Consider the following 25,154-nt stretch of genomic DNA (forward strand, 5'->3'; position numbering starts at 1 on the left):
ACATTCGAAGCCGAAGCTAAAGCCGGGAATGTTAATATTGTCTCCCAAACACGCAGCATTACAGTGGTAATGTATGTAATTTTAAACATTCTGTTGTTTGGCCCGTTTTTTGAGGAGTTTTTAATGTTGAGCAGTGTGAAAATGAAAACAAGATGATAAGATGCAATTAAATATGTGTCTCGCAAACTTTTCTTCCTCATTGTAAATTTAAATTACCATAAATCCTTGTACAGCTAAGGAAGTACTTACTTTTAATAGTTTTGAAAACAACCATAAATTCTCTTACGTCAATGTTTTATTTCAAATAATTTTTAACCGCTCATAGTAATCTGAAATATAACAGAACATTGTTTCATTAGCCATGAGTCATTTAAGATCAGAGAACGGCCTTGTTTTGTTGATTTAATGAAACTTCGGAAATCTTTTGTTTCCTTCCGTGTAGGGCATAGAATCTGGTAAAAAATAATTTTTAGATTTCATCAATTTTCAATAAAATTTCCATTCGCTTTGAAGCATTCTAGCCAAATGGAAAACCAAGATACATTTCACACCCACCCACTTCTCAAATACAATTAAAATAATAAAACAACAATCAAAGGAAACCTCATTACTACGAGGATTTTCCAACCAGACAGTTCAATCACGCTGGTCAAAATAAATTATGTTTCAAACTTAATCCCGTTTTCAATATGTTTGCACGATCGTTCATTTCACAACATGAACTAAGATCATTTACAATATTTCACATGATGGCAGATGACATAATCCAGTGAATCCATTCCATCACACATTTTCTTCTGCTTTCACACAATTAACTACACTTCAGAAGTATCTGACGGTTATGGGAGCTATATTGCTCCCAAACTAACGGGATTTGCTGAAGAATTCCATGAAGTTCTTCATCTTGCCTCAAGACTACGTTGAAGCTTCGTTCATCAAGGCCAACATCACCATGATAATTATCCCATAAATAAACACTTTTCTTTGAACGAGCAAGTAAGTGCTAAACAAACTATTTTCATTGAAAATTCTGAGACCCTGTCTTTGGTGTTGTCCTCTCATTTGCTGGTTCAGCCTGGTCCCTTCACACACACACAAACACTCACAGACTTACATGTGCGCATCCCACATCCTTTCTTGGGACGCAGTTTCCTCTCCTGGTGGTGAAAGCACTTAGGCCAGCCGAAATACCCTGCGGACAGAGACCACGGACCACGAACATGTGGCTCTTTATTTCTCGAGTTTTCCCGGCTATCCCACTCTCTCGGGGCTTTTGTTTTGAATTTCTGCCATCAACTGCACCCGAATCAGCTTCCTATATTTGCCCGCCAGGAATCTCGCATAGGTGGCCAATGGGGCAACATTTTCTGCTTCGCATCCGTTCATCGCCCGTCTCGGCCATACAAGTTGTGCATAATGGATAAAGTTTTATCGTCTTTCGTTCTCCATCTCCACCGCTATCGCTAGAAAAGGAGCTACCGTACAACCAAAAATGGCGTTCGGTTACAAACGCGCCGAAGCTCTTTCTCTCTTCAGGATAACTCTAGTGTGCTAAGGAAGGGACGAAGTAAGAAGCTACCACCTTCAAGGCAAAATGGACACCCAGAATGTATCCGTTGTACGAAACATGCAGGAAGGACCTTGCACCGAATCAATGGACGCCCAGACTGAACTCTTTTCCGGGCATCAAACTACCACACAGCCTCATTTTCTCAGAGCCCTTTGACCGCTCTGCACACAATGATCTACGTGTGCCTGCAGTGATTGCATTGCGAGAATAAATATAAATATGATACGACTCTGACCATAACTTTGTGCGATGCAGTACTAAACAACATAGCTCAACATAACATTTTCTATGGATGTTTACACCGTGTTGTGTTGTTATTTGTTTCAGGAGTTTCTGTAAGAAATATAAATTATTCAAACATCTACTGGAGCTACTAAAAACTCAATAACCTAATAACAATAAATGTAATTGTATTCAATATTTAGAAACATTTGCTTCTGAATGTAACGTAATCTCTTGTGCTATTCTGTAAGAACTGCATGAAATCTGCATGTCATATTGAAAGCGATTGGGTGGACTTAAAACGGTTTGTTGTTATGTTTATCTCTTCTTAAACAAATACATTTCATACAACGCTTCTTCCTAGAACCGACATCTTCACACATGGAAGAATGCGCATCGGCTAATCTAGCTCTAATTAAATTAAAGTTATGCGATAAATTGTACCATCATGTAGTTCCATCCCATTAATTTCTATTTAAGCTACCTCGCCCTCAGGACTCTTCTCCCCTTTTTGTGGTGTTTTGCCATCATCTATCAAAAAGGATGCAACCAGCGCCGTTATTTCAAGTGTCTCGCATATTTCCGCTTTACCACACGGTCACGACGACCAGCATTTCCCACGGTACTCGAACAGGAACAGGAGGGGACAGGAGTTTCATTTGCTGAAAGCCTCCATGCCCACAAAGTTGCAACTGTCGTACATCCTTCGTTTCCTACATGGGCGCTGGAGTTTGGAACTGGAGCCTTCGCATGTTTGCAACACAACATACACAACATACACCAAACTACAAATGAAAATTAATAACAGCTATCCTTAAAGCTCGTGTCTGGGCTTGTGAGACACCAGATAGCACGAAGGCATTGCTACGTTACACAAACACGAAGAAGGAGTCGTATTCTAGGGCATGTTGTTGGTGCCACATCGCTTGTGTTCATGTTTGACTGCAGATACTGCTTGGAAGTCGTAGAAAATATCTCTTCCTTGGACTTGTCTAGCCTGTGTTGGGATAATTCTCTAACAATACCACTAAATAATGCAGAAATCGTAGGCTTCAACGATGAATCTACTTATTATTTGACAAACCAAGAAACTGTATATTATTGGCCAACAAAAGTATTTCAAATGAATCCACCGAAAACACGTCCCATTCTGTTGAAATTGACGGTTTTTTGCACGAAATTATGTGGATAGAAAACAATCTCAAAGTGTAGCTCAACAATTTGGTGCTGTTTGACTTGCTAACAGTTTTCTTTCATTAGCCAATATCCAACATGGTGGGAAAACTCAACTATCCCATCGGTTCCCATTCAATTGATCATGCACGATTCATTTCAACTCACATAAAAACACACCAGTCATCATTACATCCAATTATTTGTTCCTTATTTTGTTGTCTGGTCGTGTTTTTCCTACTTCCACCCACCTTTCCCATACAGATCCCCCAAACTCCATCATCACAGCTCTTGGAAAATGCTAACAAACGCCTTGGCTTTGCATTTCATTGGCCACATTATCCTCCCGGAACAGTTCCCAGAAGCGATACAAATCGCATCATTGGAGTTTCTGAGTCTTGTATTGGGCAACGATCAGAAGCAAGATGGTTTCGAAAAAGCTGTGGAAAATAATATATTGGTACCAAACCACACTAACCACTACCAACTAACCAGTTTCAGAACTTTACGAACACCTCCGTTTTGGGATCGGGCCAACTTTGGCCGTAAATCGAAGCGACACAGAAAAACGATATTCTCCCGTACGTAAGAATAAATCCAGATTAACGAAGGTAAGGAGGCAAACGAATGAGCTGAACGATGGAATGTCCTCACCATGAAACGCTCCCACCATATCGAGAACCGTGGGAAGGTTTGATTGCATTAACAGGTCACTAATTTAATCAATAAATCAGCCCCAAACTTTGACCGTTGACATGTCGTGGAAAACTTTGTAGTAAATAAGCCGACCAGAACCCGTAGCAAATGGCGAGTTACCGGATTGATTTTTTGGCATAGAATGAGATTCTTTTCAGAAAATTAATAACTGATTTCGTGACTGTTTGGGAAGCGGATATGGTAATCCGATGACTTGTTGTCAGTAGCTTTGGCATTCAAAATGGTTTTCCTTGTAAATTACAGACGAACTTATGTGTCTTAGGCCGGGAATGGCGTTACTCACATCCAGAGCAGCAAGAAACATGTCATGTAGCGTCACAAACAAAAAGACTTGCTAAGAATTTTAAAGATACGAACCAGATTATAAATCTTCCACGTGCCTAGTCGTGTTACGCACGACGTTCTGAGGATGTAAGGAGGATTGCTTCACGACGTTTTAATATCCTTCATCGACTAATGACACACGGGCTCATTGGGGGACGGATATTCCCGGGAACTAAACAGGCATGTGATTGATACACGATGTGTTTACGCAACAAGCTCGTCAAGCTTGATCTTTGACTTGACTACATCCACGCTGTCAAGAGACTGTCTGACGGGTTTCGCAATTATCTCGGTTGCGAAACAAATCGCTCGGGAGCATCGGTCGTTTCATCTTGAACCTATAGATTAACTAAATTTTGGAAGAGATCTAGTGGATAGAGCGTTTTCTAATTCATCCATAATCGTTCAAGTCCACACCAGAAAAAGACATGTTAAAGTTTTACATTGTCAGATAGTTTAACGTTTAATGAAACAATAAGCTATGACTCCAAGTTACCTCAAAATCACAATTCATGTTGCAAGGATTCATTTACATATGGATAACAAAACACAACAAACCATCATTTGTACAACAAACAAACATTATTTACGATAGCTAAATACGAGCACTACAATATTGCAACAGACTCATAAAGTCACTTTTTTTTGGAAATGCTGCCATGCTACTTGTTGGTTTATTGCAACGCACCAACACCATTTTTATGCAACCCCTTTGTGTGCTCCATTATTGCTTGAATTTATCGCACAAACAGCACCATTGATGCAGATGCTCCCAAACAAAACACCGCTGCACCTCTGTCGGCTGATCGGCTAGAGACCCATCAAGAATATTTATGCAACAAATAGGAAAAAGTTTTGAGTCCCTGTAGAATCCGTTCACGTCCCCCATTCCAGGGGTAGGCCCAAAAACTGCAGGCCGCTAAACTAACTTGTTTGGATAGTCTGAAGCCTCCGAATGGATGGCGAGCAAGAGGGGGTTGTGTGTTGAATATGCTTAGCTGCCACCCCAAAAGCGGATGCACTTTAGAGCTTGTGTGTGAGCATGGAGGTGGCGTTAAATTTATTCGAATGGTGAAATATGAATTTATGATGATACGATTCTGCAGTAATTATTTATCCAAGTGCAGCAGAACAGCCATGAACGTGGCGGAGGATATGATGATGAAAAGCCATGCAGTGGGATGGGTCACACGCATGTTAGAAGAGCCACCCGACAGCAAAGGACATACAGAGAGAGTGAAATGGCAACAGAAAGAACTCTTTTTCTCTGTGGTGAAACTGTAAAAAAGGACTCGAGGCGAATAAATCTTCCAGCAGCATCGAGTAGGAATATGTTATCTGTTGTTTTTGTGCGAATCCATGGAAGTGGAAGGTGTATGCATGTTTGTAGTTCTATGCATGCATGTGGGTGTGCAAAATGAGGATGTTGTTTCGGGGTGGCATGAATCGATCGATGCCATTTGAGCTGGCAAGCCCTTAACCTGAAGCACCGGAACATTTATCAATCGATTGAGCAGCGTTGAAGTGATCAATTGGGGCGTGCGGCCATTGGGCGTGAAATAGAAATAAATCTGTACATCGTTTGCATTAAGCACACTCAAATTGCTTATGAACAAGTATTGAATCGGTTGAATAGCGATGAACAGAACAACTCAAAGGAGAAATGTGTTTTTATTTCAATGTGACAAAAATGGTACGAAATTAAACCACTGCTGTTCGTTTATAAACACTCGATGATCGAATAACGAAGAGCAGGAAAGCTTAGCTTACTCATTAACTTGGAAAAATTGTTTGAAGCATGGTTATTTTGATATGATTTTTCCTTCTGCATTACCTAACACAATTTGTTCCTGATCAAATTAATGCTGTTGAGAACACTTCATTAGACTGCATGAAATAAATATTTTTGTTTTGTTTTACTGCTCTTTCACTCTTCGATCGACCAAACTTCAACCCATACCAAGTCCAATACATTCAAAAGCGAATTGTTCAGACGCACGTTGGCTGCAGGTTCTCGGAGAATGTCGAGACAACGTTAAGTCAAAGTAGAATTTAATTGCATTTTTCTGTGTGCCGTGCAATGAAGCTGGACAAATGCGCCTCGGTTTTTCCAACAAGCGAATGTGTTCGGTCAACTACCAAACGCTCGGGAAAACTCACCGGAACTGCATCATTTGGTAATTTTATTACATTCGCTCGAACGGATGCTTCAGGATACTGCCCTTTCGCTTGTTAGATGCTGTCGATGCATTTGATCGGGTATCTGGGTTCTATCTGCAGGAATGAGAGCTTTTTTTTCGCTTCCAATGGAAGTCGATGTGTCTGATGGTACCGTAATTCACTGTCCAACGACATGGATTCAGAAAGAGAGAGCATGTGAGCGGAGGACTAAGGGCATTTGTTTAGTTTGGAAGCATTTTGAGAAATTGTATGTTGAGGAATGAAAAATTGGATAAAGGCATAATGGAGGCAGTGAGGGTGAATGATGCTTATTGCTTTTTTAAATTGCAGTATTTGTTGTTGCAATTATCATATTAATTTTGTGCTCAATAAGGTATGCACTCTATTCACAAGAAACACATATCGATAACAATAAACAAGAGTCGTGAAGTGTGTTTCTTTATTTTATCATTTTCTAATGTTCTTCATCTAAGACACCAACAACTGGATTGCAAAAAGAACATAGAAAAGTATGATTTTCTGTTTCCAACCGAATTAATTCGAGATACACTACATAATTCAAGTTTACCAAAACCTTCGCCACATCAGCTCTACTCCAGAATGCGCATTTGTGAAGACAATTTTGTTGTTTACGCTTCCGTTACTTAACGAAAAACTTTTGTCTTTGTCTTTCCATCAGCAGTTTCATCTGTACGCTTCGTCACAGCTTATGAGTTCGTTGGTTAGCCTCGAAACCAAAGTATAGACTGCAAACTTCCATGAGACAAGCGCAATGCAGTGGACGCTACCAGCGAATCAGCGGATACGCGGATGACACCTTTGAAACGACCCACGCCAGCATGGAAAATATGGGTTACACATTTTCCAAGAAACAAACAAAATGTGAAAGTTGTGCAGCAAAGGACTCGCGAAGCCAAAGTTGATAAAGAAACTATGATGAAACGCGGTCAGTCGTCCTCTTGGTTGCTGACAAAGTTTACTTAGGGGGGAAGGTTTCGGTTCTGTAACTCAGGAAAGCAGAAATTTCATAAAGAAAGTTTGCAGAAGAAAGTTTCCCACAAAAATAAAGAATCTGTTTTATCTTTACTGTACTCTCTTGCACTACCTGGCCAACGATCGGTATCTTGATGCACCCCATGCTCAGAATGCATTCTCGCATGCTCAGGTTGTGCCTATGATCTTGAATGAGGGATTTTATTAAGAACACGTCAAATTGCAACCCGATTGCATGATATGAAGTTCTAGTATTTATCTTTTAACAGGTTTATGAGAGTTGAAGCACAAATTATCTCAAAAGTGATACAAACAATTGAATTTTTTGACTACAAACTCAACAAATATACTCGGCCACCAGTTCGCAAATCATCTTATTTTACAATCTTTGAAAGTATTTTACTAGTCGTGAGTGTTTTGTTTGAGGTTAAGAGTATTTAAAGCTTAGAAGCAAATTTTACACTGCAATAGCTGCAGATAGCAATGTATTTTTACAATTATTTGCTTGTCTTGCAAATGCCGGAGGTCCCAAGAAATAATCTTAGCAACGCAGTTCGGACTAGTCATAACGAAGAGGAATCCAAACATATCTCAACTGTAGATCGAAAATCAAATGATCAGGATCGAAAGCTCTGACTTCAAATCTACCCAATTTTCATCCGAAACAACACATTATTTCCGGTTAGAGCTACATCGTTTATTACTCATCCAACACGACTGTAATACCATCTCTCTTGCACACATTCATAGCCTTGAAATGACCATTGCCTTGATACAAATGTATACAAAGCTACGAGTAGCCTAGGATTAACGTTCTCTTACTATTGCACATTGTGTGGATCCTCTATATACCGGAAAAAGCGAGACAACACACAGTAGCAATGTTCCTGCGTCATCAACTGTCAAAGCAGAAGGTGCCGGAATTTGTTTTCGTTTCCGCACAACATGGGAAAACAGGCGGCCTCGGTACAATCGGCTCGATGTTTGTCCTTCTGCTCGTTCCTGACGTTTGAGCAAGTGAACCTGTGCCATCGTGAACGACAACACTGTTGGTGGATGGAACATTGGAGCGCGAGTTGTCGTGTAGCACATGTTACTACGCTGCCTTGGTTGTCGTTGGATTAGCGTCCGCCCCAGAAGCCTTGGTGCATTCGCTGCGAGTTTCCAGTACCAGCTGCCCACCGGTGCAGTCAACCGACGAATACTGCATTTGTTCGATTCATGAAAATGGGTTCGATGACCACAAAGTTTTACGAAACCGGCCCCGTGGGAACAGCTGATGCATTCGGCAAGAATAGGTGGACCCTGTTCGCGGCCAGATTGCATGAGCGTCGAGGTATTGTAGATCAAATTATCAAATCTCGGACAAGCGATAGATCATGATGCACCAACATCCCAACCATCCCTTGCTGAAGCGCTGGAGCCGCAAATGGACTCTGTCCGGGGAGTTGTTTCAATGCACTTCAGAATAAAGCTTCTTGCTCCGGGTGGACGGCGTGAGCAACGTCCCAGAATCGAATAAAACGATAGTTTGTACAAGCACCGTGTGCCCGTGTCGCACATGATAACGACGGCCGGAGCAAAGCTTGAGCCAGAGATACGCTACGACCGCTGACCGAATAATTAGCAGAACAGCAAATGACTCCGCACGGCTCAGAAGTTTCGATTCCTTGGAGATTTTCACCGGGCGAGTGTGATTTTCCACGCAACCTTCTCGCTGACTTGGTGAAATGATGGAGATTACACCACCGAATATGATGATGATGATGATGATGATGCAGAGAACACTCGATGTCCACGTGTGTTCCAACGTTTCCCGTGTGTCGTATCTTTCTTCCTTATTGACTGAATCGTGGGGAACGGAAAAGGTCCAAACTGATAAGGCCGCTAGAAGCTTTGACATAACCAGGAAAAATACATTGCTGTCTGAAATGGAAAATCAAGCTCATTCGTCTTTTGAATGAATTATATATCCTTTACCAGAGAACGACAAAGAATCTGAAATAAAACTGATTTCGGTAGACGTAAATTTGACGGATTTTCTCATGAAAACAAATCCATTTCTTGACCACAAGTAGCTTGCGGAGATAATAAAATTTTGCTATATTTTTGTGAAGAATATTTTGTTCAAAACCTTCATACCACTTATGAAAATTCGACTCACTTTGAGTGCTATTCAACGTAAACCATTAAACCATCTCTTACACTGCACCTACCTGTTCTCTCATCACAGAGGATCAAGTTCAATTTGAAGCTACAACTTTCCTTTCACGGTACCAACAATAACGGTTGGAAAAACCCCTGGACCAGGAACCCAACAGAGTTGGTTGAAAGGAAAGTATTGCCAAATATGAACTGCTCTTCGACTTCTAAATTGCCTTCAGTTATGCACATTCTGACCAAATGTTCTTCAAAACTTTCCAAAGTAAAAAGTTTGGTAGATAAACATCGCTTTTGTCTGTTGCGACATTGGAAGCGGATCCGGAAAATGACGATGAAAACAACGACAAAGACACAACACCTCTAAACTGAAACCGTCGAGCTGACACTTTTGCTGACACTGTCATCGCGCCTTCGTACAACCTTACCGAGCACCTGGAGCAATCGTTGTCTTTGGTCTTCGCTTTCCCTCGCAACGACTTTCAGTGGAATATGAAAGCGAAGACACAATCTTCCCGACTACGAAATTAGTAGCATCATTGGACAATGACGGGCTTCGTCTTCAAGTTTTGCTGGTATATTGTTGGGATGCCCGTGCCCGTGGTCAGTTTCTCGTCATCCACTTCCACCCACCTGTGCGTCATTATCATTTAGTGCAAAATTAGAAAATAATTGCTTTTTCTTGTTATTTATTTCCCGAAAACATTCAAGTATTCATCATTAAGAAGCATCACCACGCGTCATTAAAAGCAGTCTGGAGTCCGGAGTCCGGAGTGGTGCATGTCTTGTTTGGCTTTTGTGTCCTAAGAATTCTGTTAGCAGACGGCTGAGTGTCTTGAGAGTGAGATGCAAAAAAGCGAATGAATCTTGAACGCAACATCTTTTGCTGCGTTTTCTTTCTGGCACAGTTTGATTTGGTGGTTTGTATCAGGAACTTTTCTGGCTGCTGAAATGTTGGCCACAAAGATAATGGAGCAGAACCCCCGAATTTCGATAAAAGGTAACATATACCGGAACGGTTTAGTTAAGATTCTATCATTGGGAAGGTAAACTTCAAAAGCAATGAAACAAAGACAATTTCTCTAGATTCAACCACCAAAATCGTATGAAATCGAATGATGACACAAATCATTATGTTAAAACCATTGACCACATCCATTCGGTTGAATCAAAAGTATGTATTTTAGTGTATTGTACCTATCAAAGTTTTATATGATGTACTTTGAATCCATTTAAAAACAACTGATTTACAACTCACAATCGTCGTCATAACATATAAAATCAAAGAATCCTTTTCAAATGTTCCTGAGACAACAGTTCACGGAATGTAAATCCGTCAATAGAACTACAGAAACAAGATGTAACTGATTTCAACAGCAAAAACACTGCATTCCCGCATTTGCAGCATCAACCTTCTGGCAATCGTCCATTTCTCAAACAGAACATCCCATAGGCCCTCCGACCAAACTCGTGCAATTCCGAATGAAGATTGACACATAAATTTCCTTCCGAAACTAAACTGTCAGACGGTGGTGCCAAATGCTGGCGCTGGTTGATTCGAGCCCTCTGCCGATAGTTTTCCCTTCAACGTCTCTTGCACTATCACGTACTTTCCTTTCCCCTCTACGGTAGTAGTTCCTTGCGATGTGGCTTTACCAAATTTGGGAGTTTTTAGCCGTCTGTCAAGCCGGGTGACGTTTAACATATTTATTCACAGGAAATTGTGTGTTGGCTGTACCAGCAAAGAGTGCGACACATGAAGTGCTTGAGCTGTGAGAATAGATGTTTCAAAATAAACACGCTCAATGGTGTTAGTCGAAAGATTCTTATGGTGTCAGTCGAAAGATTCACATGCTGTTGCCTTTCGTGTCAATTGTACAATTAAATGAACTGCCCAATATTTAAGATAAATTTGTAATGTAATAATTAACGCAGTTTTCAAATATTTGTGACAGAATTTTATAGGATGACGACGTCGGTATTCACACGGCTGTACCGGGATTCAAATCCCATCTGGATCGTTCTCACTAGTGAGGGCTGACCGACCATCGAAAAACGCTGCATTAACATGTCTAGTAAGCTATTTGATGGCCGGTTTGCTTGGCTGATTTATTTGAAGCTTCAGTAATAACAAATGTTTAAAAAAAGTACATTCTCCGTAACAACGCAAACCACAGACCTTATCATGTTCCGTTGCATCCAACAGACGAATTGAAACATTGAGACGAAAAAATACTGCAAAAGAAACCAAAGCTGCCTTTGAAATGATTCCCTATCGCAACCAAGGACAAGGACAAGTGGTAGGATGACTCCTCAAGACGTCTCGAGCGCAGCAAATGGTTTCCGAACGAATGATGATTGATCGGCAATGATGAAAGATGAAAGAATGTTTTATTTCAATAAACCAATAAGCCAATATTGATTCGTAATTTCAACGCGCCTTAAGCACTGGCGTCAGTTACAACATTCGGTAGTTCTTCCTGGATGTGGTGCATGAGGAATGAAAGGAAGTAAATTACTCATTCAACCATGATTGCTTTCATCTTTCGATACGTTTTTTGAGAAACTGTTTAAGAAGTTCAAAAGAAGTCGTAAGGAGTTTATTATACAATACTAGTGGGTAGCTAGGAAATCTTATAATACTGAAAAAGAAGGCAAAAAAAGTTTAAATGATTTGACTATTTCAGTTAAAATGAAACCACAGGTTGATAGGTATCTTGTTGTTGTTAATGATTTTTAACATTAAGCAAAACAAAAAATGTTCTCCAGTACATTATATACTTGTTCATATTTCATTCATTCATATTTAACTTATCACTCGTTCGAATAAACTTGCGTTGAAATAATCGTTTTACTGTGTAATATCTGATAACATTTTTGGCGTTGAAATAGACGGTTTTATTATGTTTACTGCCAATGACGCGTACTCGACTGACTGTTAAAATTATCGCTTCAAACAACATAATGTGTAGAAGAGTGCTTTTTTGTGCACATCTGCACACCTGACCGAAGTTATTTTACGAGCTGGATTTTAAGTCCCTGCGTGACCGTACGTAAGAGCTACCTTTGGGTTTTGGGCGCTATATAATATGCGTCAATCAGAACCACTTTGGTCAGGAACTCAGGTGCTTCCTTTTTTGTATGGTAGAAGCTTTACCCATCAGTGTACTAAAATATGGAATGCTTTTATATCAACATTTTATGCCTTACTATTTCACAAAATGCGTTCCGTTTACTAGGAACATTCGGTAGTTGATTCGGTAGCAACACCAGTCTTCAAGAGGCGGCATCGGGCATTGAATCTCGGAGCTTCTCTACATACGCAAGATTAGTAACAAAAAAACCTTGGAAAAGGAATTTTATAAAGAGCAGAAGCTATAAAGCAAAAGAAGAAAAGGATTTTTACCACACACTCTGATTAAGATGATTGTGGAATGAATTATTCTTTCTTGTCTTGGATTAACGACCTTCTAAGTCAAGCCGGCCATCAAATGGATAACTAGACTTGCCGATACCACGTAGTAGTCGGATAGTCAGTCCTCACTATAAGGAAACGGTCCAGATGGGATTTGAAGCCCATTCCTGCTGCGGGAAGACCGGTACCTTGTTAGACGAATCATTATAACAACAAAGAGAGGCGCTCGTTTTAGATTAGAGACGTTCACAAAGAAGAAGGAGACAGTAAGCATCATATAAACAAAGAAATGAAAAGAGATAGTAAGATCATACATTTGAAGAGCCTAGACCAAAGAGACGTTTACAAAAATCGAAAGAAGGTAACAATTCCTACTCATTCAAACGTTCAAACACATGTTATTCCAGTGCAAATTGATATATTCACGACGTAAAGAATATTTACGTATAGTTCCACTTTTAATTTTCAAATGTGCTACTTCTTTGCCTGGTTGACTCTTCTGTTAACTCCAATAAAATTTTGCTGTATCGATATTTAAAATGAAAATTTATTTATAATAAGTGAAGTAAAGACAATGTTACTAGTGATTGGAGAAACACGTTGTCGCTGATGCTATCATATGATATATCACTATTTTTTTTAGTATGCTCGAGTCCACGGACCGCGTCCGACGCGGTTTCTTTTCGCTATACGCACCGGCGTAAGTGCGTAGTTACGTGTCGGTGTCTCATGGCTCTAAGCTATATATTATTATGGGAATAAATAATATAAAGATCCCCTAACTTCTTCTTCTCCTTCCTTCTTAGAATCCTTCTTATTTAGAAAATAGAGCTGCCACAAAAAAAAGTAAACATCAATCAGTCAGTTTCCTTCTGCTTTGGAGAGGTAGGTCTTTTACTCACCAATGTTCGAGGCTCATATTGGACTTAATTTTTTGTTTTTTTTTATTCATGGAGGACGACCAGGCCGTATTGCTTGGATTTTAATAATAATAAAAACAAAAATATCTGAAAGATTGTTTCAACAATCATTTGAGCATTGGCGAGATTCGAAAAGTTAATATGTACTCTTCAGTTGACTGATTTTCACGTCCGAATACATGTTGTCCAGGACACCACTACCTTTGCTGTGTTGTCATTATTTCAATTATCGTCAATGTGTTCTCAGCACTTTCACACTATTGTTTGCAAACCACAAACCACACACAAAAAGCCGATTTTCGCATCACAGCATTCAAAACCACGTGAAATATTTATTTGTTGGCCGCTCATTCCCAACATTTTACGTTAAAAGGTCAAAACAATAAAAATCAAATTGCTGAGTGAAATTTGTCTTGTTCAGTATGCTGCTCAAAGCTTTTAGCAGAACTCGAACGCTCAAAGAAGGATTAAGTCACAATCAAAAAGTAAGGAATTTTTCAGACTACTATCAAATTGTTATCTTTGTAGCGAGTTATTGGGTTCTTGTTTGGGAATAATACTATTGATTTGAACTTTTGTATCGTTGAAATTGAAAAAAGCGATGACGCAATCGTTTGCGCAGACATAGAATGTCACTTTCCACTGCTTACCACGAGAGAGCGTAAATTTCCTGCTACTTCTAAGAACATACCAGAGCCAATGGCAATTGGCGCAACGTGAAAATGCTAGTCCTTTTCAATCATAGCCGGCCGAGTACGCAGACGAAATCTTAGTTGGCTCGAATAAAAACGAACAGACACTTGAAAAGACTCGCCTTCAATTGATGATTTATTATCCAAACATAAAAAACATAAATGACAAACGAGCAAGCAAATATTTGTTTGCCTTTTTTTTTCAAACGCGTGTTATATTGACAAGCACATCAATGATATCGCCAAGGGACATCTGGTTGAATGTTTCTTTTTCAGCTTTGAGCGAGAGTATTGTTGAGATTATTTACCTCAATCCCACCGAGACAAACGCTTTTTTCCTGTTTTAGAGTGGTTCTATACCAAGCATAAATGATACATCAAGCAACATAATCATTCGGTTATCATCGAATATCAAAACAAATCAGGGTTACGTAAACAAGATACATACATCCCCGTGTTAGCAAATCATCTCTAGAGTAATGACCTAAAATTCCAGCTATCAACTGCTGCTGGATGCTTGTGCTGATGTTGAAAGAACGTTTCATGAGCAAAACAATTATTAACCCTTGTATTTGAACCTGGCCGATATGTTTGGACTTCAAAAAGACTCATTAATTGTTCTCAAAATTTTAACTGTTTAATTTTTATTAGTATACAATTAGTATACAATTTCAATATAAATAGTGATGCTCTTGATGTCAAGAAAAGGATATCAGAAAGCTTAATCAATGAAATTTTGCACTCGCTTTATTTTAAGATACTTCTTTGAACTTCATTCTGTCTTTAATGAACAGCGCACCCTTAACAAAATTCCAATCTGTGTTTCGTCCCTTCACGTGCGCAATGGAATGGTAATTGACTCATTAACGTGGCACAGGGTTCTTTTCACGCCTGTCCGATTCGAGAGCAACAGTTTACTGTAACAAGCACGCGAATAATAATAAATACTCCACTCTTTAGCTAGCCACGAGTAAAACGCCCACAGGTGAAAGACAATATACAACCAGAGGCAGAATTTGCAGCAAGATAAATAAAACGAAAAACCAACAGAATCCATTTCCAATATTGTAAACGGAAAATATAATCAACGAACGGTAAACCCAAACGGTTTGCCGATTGATTACTGTGTTCGGGCGTTTAATGGTTCTCTTCGGTTTGGGTTTCACATGATTATCCGTTCCTACTGTCATTAAACGCATTGAAATAATTTGACGAATTGTGTCGAATAATGATTGCAATTTTAGTTTTACAAAATCATTTACAAAAAAATATATTCTTGAGAAAAACGTTACATGGATTGACAAATTACTGACTAAAATGAACGAATAATGTTTCCACAAACAATATTCATTAAACAGACATGTGCCCAAGATTGTTTTGCTCAACTTCTTTATGGAACGATGGTTTCGGACCATTTTGAAAAGTAATGACAATGTCTTTCGAGCACCTGCTTCCCAGCATCAATAAAAATGAGAAATGCCTTTTTTGTTGTTGTTGACAAATTCTTCAATGGAATTCTTCTAATTTACACAAAAAAGTACATTTTCTTTAGCCCAGCATCCGGATATAACGAGTGGACAGAAATGATCGAAACAACAGAAAACCCCCAAAACGAAGAGAACCATTAAACATCCGAGCATGGTTATTAATCTGTAAACAGTTTGGGTTTACCGTTCGTTGATTACATTTTCCGTTCACAATATCGGGTAAGGTTTCGGAGTGATTTTTTGCGTGTTGTATTCTGTTCTCTAGTTGTTTTGTTGCTCTCACCTGTCGATGCTTTAATCGTAGCCAAGCTTGACATGGGGTATTTATTATTGTTCGCATGCTTGTTACGGTAAACTGGCCCATTCGTTTGTAAAGGCAACTCAGAGAATAATTGAAGTTCAACAAAGAATCATGATGCTACTGATGTTATGTAACTACAAACAAATTAAATAAGCACAAGAGTGATAGTACATCCCTAAATCAAACGTATGGATTAAATTGAAAAGAGTACAGCAAGTAGTCCTGTTCTCATTGTTAATTTTAATACCTACCATTCGTTTCGATTTTAACGTTTTTTACACTAGAACTTGCTCGGACATTGCCTGTTCTAATGGTGCTGATGGTCTGTGCTAAAAGAGTGTTCAATTTACTTTCCTATTTTTAAATTGTGGTGTAGACCCTTTACGAGTATGCCAAGGATTAGAGTTTGCAAAATTATAAATCTATTGCCTTAGCAAAGCATGACATTTTTGGAAGTGAACTTTCGTAGATATCTTTCTCACATTTATCGATGAATGGATTTACATTTCTCCTTTAGATTTGCGGATGCTATTGACATCATCGGACAAACATTTGCGGCACACCCGAGTTAAACGCCAGAGGCTCGAGGGCTCCATGACAGAGCCCTGCTGAAAAGCACTCTATCTTTTGATGGCTATGAGCTTAAGGTGATAGTGGAGGTCTACTACCGTCATACGAGTCTTGCAAGAGTTATGTCTGCATGAAATAAAAACATCCACGAGTAACGAATTTCGATTTAGGGAGCTTTATTTAATGTTTCTATTTTTGAAATTATGATCTCTGTGCTACCCATAGTGGGTTATTTTTAATTAACTCGCACGCGATTCTCAAAAGAACGTGCAATGAGAGAAATAGAATTTGCACTTTTTGTTTTTGTTGTCACCATTCAAATCATTAAGATGAAGATTCAAGCCAGTCTGAGCTGATGTTGTCGGCAATTGATTATTCGTGAGGTGAGTTGAGACGCGACTTGTATCTCGGTAGAAAAACCTTGAGTTCAATCCAATCTTAGCTAGACTTTTAAATGGCAGAATCGCAGATAGGACAAGTGCAATGGTAAAATGCTTGAGTGATACAATTCTGGCAAATGAAAATGTGTCTGTTCGCGCAGAAATACTCTGCCATGAAAGCAGAATACTAAACATTCAAGGGGGCGCGTGTCTATTTGATTTATACTCATCTATTCTTTTGATCTCATTGAACTAGAGAGCTCGTGGTTGTTTTCTTTTTCTGCCAAATTGCCAGGGCGACATTTACGTGAGGATTAATAAATCACCATCTTAAACATTATGTGGAAAGCACCACACCGCAGTTTGATGAATGTGCTAGGTACCAAAGAATAAACAGATCTTTTTAAATAAAACCGATTTTTTCATCTCATTTTTTCATTCATTTTTTCAGTTTACAGTAAACTGTAAACTGTCACCTATAGATCGCGTTCTTTTATTTGCATGTTTAGTGTATTGTTTCATACTTTATTATACAGCAAAAAATCTCTGTGAGAACTTTAGAAAACTTTATCTCCCTTTACTTATCAATCTCAAGCTCAAGGTTACACACATAGTTACATAAACTTCTTGTGTTTCTAAAGAGAATGAAACACTGATGTTTGGGACATGGATTGATTGATATTGTAGTAATCCTCTCAGACACACTCGATCAAGTACTAATCGGTGATGAAATTAGGCCTGGCAAATCCCTGTTGAATGTACAAATTCACAAGTCAAATCGAAGGATTGCTTGCCTGTTATGATGCTCAGAACAGATAGACACACTGTGATAAGAACAAAGTTAATGATTTATTATTTATTAATTAATTATTTGTTTCTATGTTATAAACAAAACATCTAACTGAACTTTCACAATCGAATATTTATAATGTGTGCATCATATGCATATTGATAATGTGCATGCTATTGCTACCACAGAGCTGTCCGTGGGGCATTGCTCAAATAGGCTCAACTCATGTGAGATATTCGCAACGTCTCTCTTGATCAAAGCATTTATGATTTTTGATATCTCAAATTACTACTTCAATGTTTTTTTTTGTATTCCAGTGGAACAGCATGGCCGTATTACTATTTCAACATTTGTAATTCAGCTTAATGTTTTATGTCAAATGAATTTATTTTCAATGGAGGCGCCTGGTGTCTCAAAGCTTACATTTTTTAAGAGCGAATCATTGGGACAGTTTTTAGATTTTCGCTTTGTTAAAACAGCTTTTAGAACACAAATTGTTTTTTTTTTTTTTCAATGCCAATAATGTGTGAAAACCATCTAACAAAACACATATTTCATCATACTACATAGCCTTCGCGACTCCGTTAAGGGTTCACTATCAACACATAGAATGAACTCATTGCATTCAATGAAAAGCGTAAGTTCGCACTAATGCAGAAACAATGTATGAAATTGAAAAGCAATCGAATTTATACTTTTTTCATAAACTATTTCTGACGGTCCAGTGCCGTAATGTCAACACCGCTTGTGTAAAATAAATTTTATAATAATATTGATAAGGCATTTCCTCCTTATTCTTTGCCTTATTCCGGGCAAACTCGGTTAATCAGCTAATTTTCTTAGTTTCCTAATGTTTTCACATACAGATGCAACTTTTAGTATTCAAAAAAGTTTTATAGTTTTGCAATAAAAAATTCACTCCAGATGCAACATAAAACTTTCAATATCCACTACTTTATTCATAAAGCAGTTATCTAGGCCTAACAATTTTATCTCGTTGCTTTGATACTTGTAAAATATGTCAACAAAAGTACAATATCAACTGCCTAATGGAAAATTTATAACAAAATCTTGATTCTTAAAGAGTTGGTATGTAATCAATCGACTGTTCGGTGTACCAGGAAGAAAAAGCGATGGCTTTCTAAGAAGCATCAATCTACCAAAAGAAGAAACATCTTTTTCGTCTGCGAGAATTCTGTTGTGCACGAAACTCAGAGATCCCCTCCAAAGTGATTCAGATTTATGCGTTTAATATAGCACTCAGCTAACGACGGCCATCTAGCGTGTCTTAAAATTCTGGACATAACAAAATTCCGCTCAGGTGAGCAGATGTGCAGGACAAAGCTTTCCACCAGAGTAACTTCTGAACATTATGTTCCGTAAATTTGTCGGAAGTCACGCATCTCAAGCAGTAGACATTTATGTGGACAAGGTTTTACGGCAAACTTTAACCCCATGTGTGTCGTATGATATTTAATGCGTGGAAAAGGATATTTGAAAGGTTTATTTCTAACTAAAAATAAGTCGCAATTGTTAAAATACGTGATAAAACCAAAATACCGACCAAAACCAGCATAAACATTGTTGATTGTAGAAAATCAAGCCACGAAAAATAAAAATAAAGCAAATACAACATTATTCAGTGGTCGCCGTGTACTTGGAAATCACACTTTTCTGTATTTTTGATCGGTTCCGTTAAGCATTATGATTCATTCAACTAAATTATAAAACAAAACATAAAGACTCCTTATAACTTCTTTTGAACTTCTTAAACCGTTTCTCGAAAAGCAACGAAAGATGAAAGCAATCATGGTTGAATGAGTAATTTACTTCCTTTCATTCCTCATGCACCACATCCAGGAAGAACTACCGAATGTTGTAACTGACGCCAGTGCTTAAGGCGCGTTGAAATTACGAATCAATATTGGCTTATTGGTTTATTGAAATAAAACATTCTTTCATCTTTCATCATTGCCGATCAATCATCATTCGTTCGGAAACCATTTGCTCCGCTCGAGACGTCTTGAGGAGTCATCCTACCACTTGTCCTTGTCCTTGGTTGCGATAGGGAATCATTTCAAAGGCAGCTTTGGTTTCTTTTGCAGTATTTTTTCGTCTCAATGTTTCAATTCGTCTGTTGGATGCAACGGAACATGATAAGGTTTGTGGTTTGCGTTGTTACGGAGAATGTACTTTTTTTCAACATTTGTTATTACTGAAGCTTCAAATAAATCAGCCAAGCAAACCGGCCATCAAATAGCTTACTAGACATGTTAATGCAGCGTTTTTCGATGGTCGGTCAGCCCTCACTAGTGAGAACGATCCAGATGGGATTTGAATCCCGGTACAGCCGTGTGAATACCGACGTCGTCATCCTATAAAATTCTGTCACAAATATTTGAAAACTGCGTTAATTATTACATTACAAATTTATCTTAAATATTGGGCAGTTCATTTAATTGTACAATTGACACGAAAGGCAACAGCATGTGAATCTTTCGACTGACACCATAAGAATCTTTCGACTAACACCATTGAGCGTGTTTATTTTGAAACATCTATTCTCACAGCTCAAGCACTTCATGTGTCGCACTCTTTGCTGGTACAGCCAACACACAATTTCCTGTGAATAAATATGTTAAACGTCACCCGGCTTGACAGACGGCTAAAAACTCCCAAATTTGGTAAAGCCACATCGCAAGGAACTACTACCGTAGAGGGGAAAGGAAAGTACGTGATAGTGCAAGAGACGTTGAAGGGAAAACTATCGGCAGAGGGCTCGAATCAACCAGCGCCAGCATTTGGCACCACCGTCTGACAGTTTAGTTTCGGAAGGAAATTTATGTGTCAATCTTCATTCGGAATTGCACGAGTTTGGTCGGAGGGCCTATGGGATGTTCTGTTTGAGAAATGGACGATTGCCAGAAGGTTGATGCTGCAAATGCGGGAATGCAGTGTTTTTGCTGTTGAAATCAGTTACATCTTGTTTCTGTAGTTCTATTGACGGATTTACATTCCGTGAACTGTTGTCTCAGGAACATTTGAAAAGGATTCTTTGATTTTATATGTTATGACGACGATTGTGAGTTGTAAATCAGTTGTTTTTAAATGGATTCAAAGTACATCATATAAAACTTTGATAGGTACAATACACTAAAATACATACTTTTGATTCAACCGAATGGATGTGGTCAATGGTTTTAACATAATGATTTGTGTCATCATTCGATTTCATACGATTTTGGTGGTTGAATCTAGAGAAATTGTCTTTGTTTCATTGCTTTTGAAGTTTACCTTCCCAATGATAGAATCTTAACTAAACCGTTCCGGTATATGTTACCTTTTATCGAAATTCGGGGGTTCTGCTCCATTATCTTTGTGGCCAACATTTCAGCAGCCAGAAAAGTTCCTGATACAAACCACCAAATCAAACTGTGCCAGAAAGAAAACGCAGCAAAAGATGTTGCGTTCAAGATTCATTCGCTTTTTTGCATCTCACTCTCAAGACACTCAGCCGTCTGCTAACAGAATTCTTAGGACACAAAAGCCAAACAAGACATGCACCACTCCGGACTCCGGACTCCAGACTGCTTTTAATGACGCGTGGTGATGCTTCTTAATGATGAATACTTGAATGTTTTCGGGAAATAAATAACAAGAAAAAGCAATTATTTTCTAATTTTGCACTAAATGATAATGACGCACAGGTGGGTGGAAGTGGATGACGAGAAACTGACCACGGGCACGGGCATCCCAACAATATACCAGCAAAACTTGAAGACGAAGCCCGTCATTGTCCAATGATGCTACTAATTTCGTAGTCGGGAAGATTGTGTCTTCGCTTTCATATTCCACTGAAAGTCGTTGCGAGGGAAAGCGAAGACCAAAGACAACGATTGCTCCAGGTGCTCGGTAAGGTTGTACGAAGGCGCGATGACAGTGTCAGCAAAAGTGTCAGCTCGACGGTTTCAGTTTAGAGGTGTTGTGTCTTTGTCGTTGTTTTCATCGTCATTTTCCGGATCCGCTTCCAATGTCGCAACAGACAAAAGCGATGTTTATCTACCAAACTTTTTACTTTGGAAAGTTTTGAAGAACATTTGGTCAGAATGTGCATAACTGAAGGCAATTTAGAAGTCGAAGAGCAGTTCATATTTGGCAATACTTTCCTTTCAACCAACTCTGTTGGGTTCCTGGTCCAGGGGTTTTTCCAACCGTTATTGTTGGTACCGTGAAAGGAAAGTTGTAGCTTCAAATTGAACTTGATCCTCTGTGATGAGAGAACAGGTAGGTGCAGTGTAAGAGATGGTTTAATGGTTTACGTTGAATAGCACTCAAAGTGAGTCGAATTTTCATAAGTGGTATGAAGGTTTTGAACAAAATATTCTTCACAAAAATATAGCAAAATTTTATTATCTCCGCAAGCTACTTGTGGTCAAGAAATGGATTTGTTTTCATGAGAAAATCCGTCAAATTTACGTCTACCGAAATCAGTTTTATTTCAGATTCTTTGTCGTTCTCTGGTAAAGTGGTGATATATAACAAATTCTATAGACGAATGAGCTTGATGTTCCATTTCAGACAGCAATGTATTTTTCCTGGTTATGTCAAAGCTTCTAGCGGCCTTATCAGTTTGGACTTTTTCCGTTCCCCACGATTCAGTAAAGATATGACACACGGGAAACGTTGGAACACACGTGGACATCGAGTGTTCTCTGCATCATCATCATCATCATCATCATATTCGGTGGTGTAATCTCCATCATTTCACCAAGTCAGCGAGAAGTTTGCGTGGAAAATCACACTCGCCCAGTGAAAATCTCCAAGGAATCGAAACTTCTGAGCCGTGCGGAGTCATTTGCTGTTCTGCTAATTATTCGGTCAGCGGTCGTAGCGTATCTCTGGCTCAAGCTTTGCTCCGGCCGTCGTTATCATGTGCGACACGGGCACACGGTGCTTGTACAAACTATCGTTTTATTCGATTCTGGGACGTTGCTCACGCCGTCCACCCGGAGCAAGAAGCTTTATTCTGAAGTGCATTGAAACAGCTCCCCGGACAGAGTCCATTTGCGGCTCCAGCGCTTCAGCAAGGGATGGTTGGGACGTTGGTGCATCATGATCTATCGCTTGTCCGAGATTTGATAATTTGATCTACAATACCTCGACGCTCATGGAATCTGGCCGTGAACAGGGTCCACCTATTCTTGCCGAATGCATCAACCGTTCCCACGGGGCCGGTTTCGTAAAACTTTGTGGTCATCGAACCCATTTTCATGAATCGAACAAATGCAGTATTCGTCGGTTGACTGCACCGGTGGGCAGCTGGTACTGGAAACTCGCAGCGAATGCACCAAGGCTTCTGGGGCGGACGCTAATCCAACGACAACCAAGGCAGCGTAGTAACATGTGCTACACGACAACTCGCGCTCCAATGTTCCGTCCACCAACAGTGTTGTCGTTCACGATGGCACAGGTTCACTTGCTCAAACGTCAGGAACGAGCAGAAGGACAAACATCGAGCCGATTGTACCGAGGCCGCCTGTTTTCCCATGTTGTGCGGAAACGAAAACAAATTCCGGCACCTTCTGCTTTGACAGTTGATGACGCAGGAACATTGCTACTGTGTGTTGTCTCGCTTTTTCCGGTATATAGAGGATCCACACAATGTGCAATAGTAAGAGAACGTTAATCCTAGGCTACTCGTAGCTTTGTATACATTTGTATCAAGGCAATGGTCATTTCAAGGCTATGAATGTGTGCAAGAGAGATGATATTCCAGTCGCGTTGGATGAGTAATATACGTTGTAGGTCTAACCGGAAATAATGTGTTGTTTCGGATGAAAATTGGGTAGATTTGAAGTCAGAGCTTTCGATCCTGATCATTTGATTTTCGGTCTACAGTTGAGATATGTTTGGACTTGTCTTCGTTATGACTAGTCCGAACTGCGTTGCTAAGATTATTTCTTGGGACCTCCGGCGTTTGCAAGGCAAGCAAATAATTGTAAAAATACATTGCTATCTACAGTTATTGCAGTGTAAAATTTGCTTTTAAGCTTTAATTACTCTTAACCTCAAACAAAACACTCACGACTAGTAAAATACTTTTAAAGATTGTAAAATAAGATGATTTGCGAACTGGTGGCCGAGTATATTTGTTGAACTTGTAGTCAAAAAATTCAATTATTTGTATCACTTTTGAGATAATTTGTGCTTCAACTCTCATAAACCTGTTAAAAGATAAATACTAGAACTTCATATCATGCAATCGGGTTGCAATTTGAGGTGTTCTTAATAAAATCCCTCATTCAAGATCATAGGCACAACCTGAGCATGCGAGAATGCATTCTGAGCATGGGGTGCATCAAGATACCGATCGTTGGCCAGGTAGTGCAAGAGAGTACAGTAAAGATAAAACAGATTCTTTATTTTTGTGGGAAACTTTCTTCTGCAACTTTCTTTATGAAATTTCTGCTTTCCTGAGTTACAGAACCGAAACCTTCCCCCCTAAGTAAACTTTGTCAGCAACCAAGAGGACGACTGACCGCGTTTCATCATAGTTTCTTTATCAACTTTGGCTTCGCGAGTCCTTTGCTGCACAACTTTTACATTTTGTTTGTTTCTTGGAAAATGTGTAACCCATATTTTCCATGCTGGCGTGGGTCGTTTCAAAGGTGTCATCCGCGTATCCGCTGATTCGCTGGTAGCGTCCACTGCATTGCGCTTGTCTCATGGAAGTTTGCAGTCTATACTTTGGTTTCGAGGCTAACCAACGAACTCATAAGCTGTGACGAAGCGTACAGATGAAACTGCTGATGGAAAGACAAAGACAAAAGTTTTTCGTTAAGTAACGGAAGCGTAAATAACAAAACTGTCTTCACAAAAGCGCATTCTGGAGTAGAGCTGATGTGGCGAAGGTTTTGGTAAACTTGAATTATGTAGTGTATCTCGAATTAATTCGGTTGGAAACAAAAAATCATACTTTTCTATGTTCTATTTGCAATCAAGTTGTTTGTGCCTCAGATGAAGAACATTAGAAGATGATAAAATAAAGAAACACTCTTCACGACTCTTGTTTATTGTAATCGATATGTGTTTCTTGTGAATAGAGTGCATATCTTATTGAGCACAAAATAAATATGATGATTTCAACAACAAATACTGCAATTTAAAAAAGCAATAAGCATCATTCACCCTCACTGCCTCCATTATTCCTTTATCCAATTTTTCATTCCTCAACATACAATTTCTCAAAATGCTTCCAA

This window comes from Anopheles maculipalpis, chromosome 3RL (assembly GCF_943734695.1).
Source record: "Anopheles maculipalpis chromosome 3RL, idAnoMacuDA_375_x, whole genome shotgun sequence".
NCBI lineage: Eukaryota > Metazoa > Arthropoda > Insecta > Diptera > Culicidae > Anopheles > Anopheles maculipalpis.